The sequence below is a fragment of the Alligator sinensis genome, unplaced genomic scaffold, assembly GCF_000455745.1.
Source record: "Alligator sinensis unplaced genomic scaffold, ASM45574v1 scaffold31_1, whole genome shotgun sequence".
Taxonomy (NCBI): Eukaryota; Metazoa; Chordata; order Crocodylia; family Alligatoridae; genus Alligator; species Alligator sinensis.
Window position 1 is genome coordinate 3,551,927 of NW_005841884.1, and position 7,055 is coordinate 3,558,981.

At 52.9% G+C, this 7,055-nt stretch overlaps 1 protein-coding gene and 1 pseudogene across 1 annotated transcript in view; both read right to left on the bottom strand.

Moving 5' to 3' along the window:
• The window catches only part of KIFAP3 (kinesin associated protein 3), a 110,987-nt gene that overhangs the window by 101,578 nt on the left and 2,354 nt on the right, over nucleotides 1-7,055 (bottom strand). The gene's annotated exons all lie outside the window — the stretch shown is intronic.
• LOC112549245 lies at nucleotides 3,543-3,684 on the bottom strand (annotated as a pseudogene).

The following is a 7,055-nucleotide window of genomic DNA, read 5'->3' on the forward strand; positions in this document are numbered from 1 at the left end:
ACATCCACAAAACCCTTCGCCATTGGGGGCCAGGTTTTTTGCCCTCTTCCCCTCCCCACCCCAACTTCTTCACCCTGCAGTTCCTTCCTCCTCTCCTTATTCTCAGACCCTGCTCTTCCTGAGCACAGGAAGTAAGGAACAAATTTGAAAATAGTGATTTTACAAACCTGTAATAATCTACATATGGTATCTGCAGACTTAGTTCACCCAGAATTAATGCACATTATACCTTTTCCAAAACTGCTGCAAGATTTAGCACAGGTACTCTATAAATATACTTTTAAGTAGCACTTTTGTACCCACTTATATATAGGACAATATTTTAAAAATATATTACGTTCTGAGGGCCAAATCAGCCAATCAGGTCCAGATTCAATTGGGCAAAGCCCAATAGTCAAGTTCCAAATTTGACTGAGCGTTCAAGCCTGTGTGGCTCTACTGTTGGGCAAGTATCCTCCCTTCCAAACTTGGCAGGGATCCTGGTTTTCTCCATTCAAAATCACAAATTCTCTGATAAAACATATATTAGCAAATTCTCTGATAAAAAAACACCAGAATCAACAATTAAAATGAAATGTCACTATATAGAGGTATCAATTGAACACAATGTTTTATTAATTATATTTGCAATTTTAAAGCAATTTGGAAGCCTACCAGTGCTTCAATCACTATAATAAAATAAATGCTAAATACCTATAAATTTTGGCATTTGATTTTGGGATTTTTATCATGGAAAAATCAGAGCTCTCCCTGTCCCCTTCATTCACATCAGCTCTGCTGGATGGGATCCCCAGCTGTCAGGGCTACAGAGCCAGGGACCTGGGTCTGCAGCCCCCTGCCCCACCGCAGCATCGCCCAAGCTGCCGCCCATGGGAGGCAGTAGCTGCTGCAGCACAGCAGAGCGCACAGCCCGGCTGCCCCTCCCCTGTGGGTGGCACAGCCAGAGCGAAGTCTGTGGCAGCAGGGACGGGCTGCGCACTGCGGGCTCGGGCTCCCTGCTCTGCTGCCTTGCCCCTGGGGTCTCCACAGCCCAGCCGGTGGGACCCAGTGTGGCAGGACTGAGTGAAGAAGCTCCTTGCTGCCGCTGCGAGCCCCACATTGCCCTGATGAGGTGCTCCCTGCCCATCTGGCAGCAGTGAGGGGCACAACTCCATGCCACTGCTCCTGGGCATGCAGGGAGTGCTTCACCAGGCTGTCGTGAGGCTCGCAGCAGCAGCAAGAAGCTTCCCTGCCTGGCCCCACTCTGCCCTGCAACATCAGGTCCCACCCGCTGGGTCGCAGAGGCCCCCAGGGGAGGGCAGCAGGGCAGGGAGCCCAAGCCTGCAATGGGAAACCAGGCCCTGACAATCTACACCCCAGGGTACTCAAGGAGCTGGCTAGCATCATAGCTCAGCCCCTGGCACGGATCTTTGAGAACTCCTGGCGCTCTGGTGAAGTGCCCGAAGACTGGAAAAAGGCCAACGTGGTGCCTATCTTCAAGAAAGGGAGGAAAGTGGATCCGGCAAACTACAGGCCCATCAGCCTGACCTCTATCCCGGGAAAGGTCTTAGAAAAGATTATTAAAGAGGTCATTCTTAACAGACTGGCCAATGGCAACATCCTGAGGGATAGCCAGCATGGGTTTGTTGCAGGTAGGTCTTGCTTGACCAATCTTATTTCCTTTTATGACCAGGTGACCTATCTATCACCTGGACAAGGGAGAGGAGATTGATGTCATATATCTTGACTTCAAAAAAGCCTTTGATCTGGTATCCCATGATCACCTCTTGGCAAAACTGGCCAACTGCAGCCTCAGGTCCACCATGATCCGCTGGCTGGGGAACTGGCTCTCTGGTCGGACTCAGAGGGTGGTGGTTGACAGAAGTTAATCATCATGGTGCCCTGTGGGGTCACTCAAGGCTCTGTCCTTGGACCTATATTGTTCAACATCTTCATTAAAGATGTGGACATTGGAGTCAGAAGTGGACGGGCCAAGTTTGCCAATGATAAACTCTGGGGTAAAGCATCCACACCTGAGGACAGGAGGGCGATCCAAGCTGACCTTGACAGGCTCAGGAAATGGGCGGATGATAACCTGATGGTGTTTAACACCGAAAAATGCAAGGTTCTCCACCTTGGGAGGAAAAGCCTGCAATGTACTTATGGGCTCGGCAGTGCTACACTGGCTAGCACTACGGATGAAAGGGACTTGGGGGGCATGATTGACCACGAGATAAATATGAGCCTTCAATGTGATGCTGCGGCTAGTGAAGCGACCAAAATGCTAGCTTGCATCCATAGATGCTTCTCAAGCAAATCCCAGGACGTCATTCTCCCATTGTACTCGGCCTTGTTGAGGCCGCAGCTGGAGTACTGCATCCAGTTTTGGGCTCCACAATTCAAAAAGGATGTGGAGAAGCTTGAGATAGTCTAGAGAAGAGCCACGCACATGATCAGAGGTCAGGAAAACAGACCTTATGATGAGAGGCTGAGAGCCATGGGGCTCTTCAGCCTGGAAAAGCACAGGCTCAGGGGTGATCTGGTGGCCACCTATAAGTTTATCAGGGGTGTTCACCAGGATCTGGGGGAACAGTTGTTCACCAGAGCACCCCAAGGGATGTCAAGGTCAAACGGTCATAAATTCCTGCAAGACCGTTTCAGGCTGGACATAAGGAAGAATTTCTTTACTGTCTGAGCTCCCAAGGTCTGGAAGAGCCTGCCATCGGAGGTGTTTCAAGCACCTACATTGAACGCTTTAAAGAGAAATTTGGATGCTTATGTTGCTGGGATCCTATCACCCCAGCTGACTTCCTGCCCCTGGGGCAGGGGGCTGGACTCGATCTTCTGAGGTCCCTTCCAGCCCTAATGTCTTTGAAATCTATGAACCCACCCCGCGCACAGATCTGGGAGGCACATGCCCCCCAGCACCCCTCCGGGAGTGCACTCAGTGGCGGGGAGCCAACCTCACCCCTTTTTGCACACCCCCAGACAAGCTGCTCACAGCCCCCTCCCACTCCCTGCCAGGGTCCTGTGGCTGTGCATTCCAGACCCGGGCCCTAAACCCCATGCACTGCCCAGCTGGGCAGCAACCCCAGCCCAACTCCCCCCTTCCCTATGGGGGTCTCCATTCCCTCCCCCACCAACCCAACCCAAACCAGACTTACCTACAGGAGCTGCTCTCCAAGCTTCCTGGCAGCCATGTGTACATGTAAGCGCACATACAGCACCCCCTGTCTGACCACCCTCCTCCCATTCCCCCCAGCCCACTGCACACTGGAACTCTGCCAGCCTGCAGAGAGCTCTTTGCAAAAGTGGAACATCTATGCGTTTCTCTGTTAAAATGAGAAATCTGCTTTTTTCTCAGTTAAAAGGGAAAAATTGACACTTTTTTTTCATTTTCCATGGGAAACAGAAAACCTAGATCCCTGCTCATCAGTCTGAGGCTTTGGATACTTCCCAAATCTGTGGCAGACATCCTATGTACAAGCCCCAGGCCTGGAGGCCCTGGGATCCAGATGCCTCCTAGTCTCACTTGCTCCTAGCCAAAAGGCCAAGCACCAAGCCAGCGGAAAGCACAAACGCAGTCTTCCCTTACCACAAAATTGTGCAGCTGATTTTTCCCAGCCTGCCCAGAGTGCAAGGGACAGGCCTCACCATGGGAAAACCACTTTGTTGATCATGGTATCTCCCCTGCCAAGTAGGTGCAGTGGTGGGGGGCGGGGTGACCTAGCACAGCAGGGGGACAAGAAGGGAGATGGGGGCGGACAACGACAACTATTGATCCTATCCGGTCCCAGACCCATCCATCCTGCACCCACCACTGAAGTCACCAGACATAATGGGTGGGCAGGGTCTCCATGGAAACCGGTTAGGACCTGCAAGGGAAAGACACGCTCAGTCAGGCTGCCAAGACAAGCCTGCGGGCAGGCAGGGAGCAGCATCAAGGAGTGGGACACACAGGCATGGCCAGGATCACAGGGTAGTGACAGCGTGGGGCCAGGGGCTGAGCCATGATTCACGCCCCGCCTATCCGTGCAACGGGCACCATTTCTGGAGGCAGGGACATGCCAAGGAGCGGACTGCAGCTCCGTCCCGGGCTCCAGCCCCACACTGGAACTGCCTCATGATCCCAACCTTGCCAACGTGTCCTGCTCCCAGGTGCCTCTCTCCATCTGCCCATGACCCCATCCCATCTGCCTGGCTAAGCACATCCTGCCCACAGGGGTCCCAGGTCAGTCTCCATAGAGAGCCCACCCACCCACTCTATCCAGCATGCCTGGCGGTGGGTGTGGGGTGGATGGGCTGGGATGGCCAGGCCACATCCAGCAGTGACAAAGGCAGCAGCAGCCAGAAGGAGTTCAGTTGCTGCGTCGCCCCTGGCCCCCATGCCTGGGCTGAAGGACACGCCACAGGCTGGATAATCCCTTGGATTGTATTCAGTAGGAACTACCATATATCTTACACAGATGGGCTACATGAAGCTAGCCTCGTGGTAGGTTTCCATCAACATTTCTGCCTTTTGGCTAAGATCAAATGCCGCATAACCCATCACTACGCCAAGCTGATGCAGGGCCTCAGGGCAAAGTTCCCTCCAAGCTGCATGTGTCCGCAGCTATGCACAATTTAATACCATGCTGCGCACTAACTTATTAAGGCTGTACACCTGCCCGGAGAGGAGCTGGGCTGCAGCGCGGCAAGGCAAAGTGGGGGCTGGCACGGGCTCTGCTGGCACCAGGAAACTGCTCTGCCGGATCGGTGCCGCTCCCCAGCTTTCAGTTGCTTTTACACCGTGGAGCTGGAGCTGGCCCCCCCAGCCTGGGCTGCGCCCGTCCCATGTGCTCACCCGCCTGCCTGCACTGCCTTGTCCAGCAGCACCCCCTGGTGGCTGCGGGGAGTGGCACAGACAGAGCTGGAGGAGGGGCTGGGCCAGGCAGCCAAAAGCAGCCATGTCTTTCTGCGTCTTCTTCGGTGGGGAGCTCTACAGGGGCCACTCTAAGCCGGGTGAGCGGGGGGCGCTGCCTGTAGGGCCCTGCTTCCCATAGGGGCTGCCCACAGGGTGCCCCTATAGGGGCCCCACTGCCTATAGGCACCCCTGCCCCCTAGAGAGACCCTGCTGCCCCTAGGGTGCCATAGCTTCCCCTGCAGGGATCCCCACTGCCTACAGGGTGTCCATGTTCCCTTATAGGGGGGGCCCCTGTACCCTCATGGGACCCTAACCAACCAACCCTAACCTGGGGTCCCCTGACCCCAAGTTGCCTTTCCTGCCTGGTGCAGGGGGGGCTGGACCCGATCATCTTGCAAGGTCCCTTTGAGCCCTTACAATCTATGAACCCTATAGACAATATCCAGTGTCCATACTCCCTTATAGGGGGCCCCTGTGCCCCCGTGGGAGCCGCACTGCCAATAGGGTGCCCCTGCCCCCCGTAGGGACCCTAACACCAAGAATAATGGTGAGGATCCATTACATGAGGATTCTAGTCTATTAGGCTTAGTGTAGTCTGGATCCAGGCTTAGCGAAAGGGGGAGGCAGGACCAAAGAGGCACGCTCACAGACCAAACGGTGCACTCACGGACCACTACACCTTAGAGGGAACATTGCCTCATGGTATTCGACACCATCTGCTGGTCCAGGGATGTGCTACATGGAGTGCACCATGGGACAGCCCTAGTACATGGACTCCACCAGACCTCTGACTGGAAGTGATGCAGAAGGGACCACCTGACTGCCCCCTGCTGCTATACCTAACAGACTCTAAGAACCTTTAAAATCCTGGACTCTTCCCTACCCCCACAACTGTATTGTGCATGTCACTGTTTGTAACTGTGTGTGCTTTATGAACCACCTCCCTACTCAAAAGCAGTACTGTTGTGCAGGGTCTCCTGTATATTCTTTGCTGTATAAGCATTGTGTGCCCTCCCCCTACTTTTCCCCCTTATCCCCAGGCTTAGTTGGCTGCACCTTTTACATGCAACTTAGTTGCATTCACACCCCTACCCCCATCTTCTACTATGTAGCCCCTTGCTCAGGTTTCTGTATTTCCTTGTGCCTCAAATTCTGTCAACTTGAGCTTTAAAATGTTCTAATAAATCATATCTAGCACCAAAGGAAGGGTGTCAGGGCTGGCTCTGGCTCTCCCACTGCTGACCTGGTATTGCAGTAACTTCAGGCCCAGTGCCAGTCCCCTGCAGAAGGAACACCCACCCGTTGTTTAAAGGACCATACGAAAAAAAAGGTTATAATCAGCATTTTTGGCACCAGGGGAGGGGGTCAGAGCTTGCTTCAGCCTCTCCAAGTGATGGCCTGGTATTGCAGTACCTCCAAGCTCTCCTGGGGGAGCAACTGCCCACCCCCCCTTTCTTTTTTAAGGGACACACACAAAAAGTTCCCACCATATGTTTGCATAATGAGCCATGTGTTTTATCATCAGGCTCACTTTTGGCTGCATTTAAATCAACTTCATAGCTAGTTTCCATTCATAAGCACATGCTGCTTTTGGCAGCAGTTTAATGATAGATTATGTACTTAATGAGGATTCCTTGTATGCAAATTTAAAACAAGGGACATTCCCACTGCCCCAGCTGATTAGAGAGAGAAAAACTCATCTTGTATTCAAGTAAATATGGTAAGTATTAATATTACTACGCACATAGTAGGGTGGCTGTGCCTTAAGGAAATGATCCTTCGGGCACAAAGGGAGACAATCCCGATGCATGGAAAAAGAGGGAAAGGGGCCAGGAGGCTTCCTTGGCTGACCAGAGAAATCCAGGGCAGCCCACGGGCCAAAAGGGGGGCACATAAAAAGTGGAAACAGGAAGAGATCACCAAAGAGGAGTATACCTCCTCTGCTCATGCTTGTAGGGAGGCAGTTAGACAGGCCAAAGCTACCATGGAGCTGAGGATGGCATCCCAAGTAAAGGACAACAAGAAATTGTTTTTTAGATATATAGGGAGTAAAAGGAAGGCCCAGGGAGGAATAGGACCACTGCTAAATGGGCAGAAACAATTGGTGATGGACAGGGGGGATAAGGCTGAACTCCTCAACGAGTTCTTTGCCTCAGTGTTCCTAAGCAAGGGG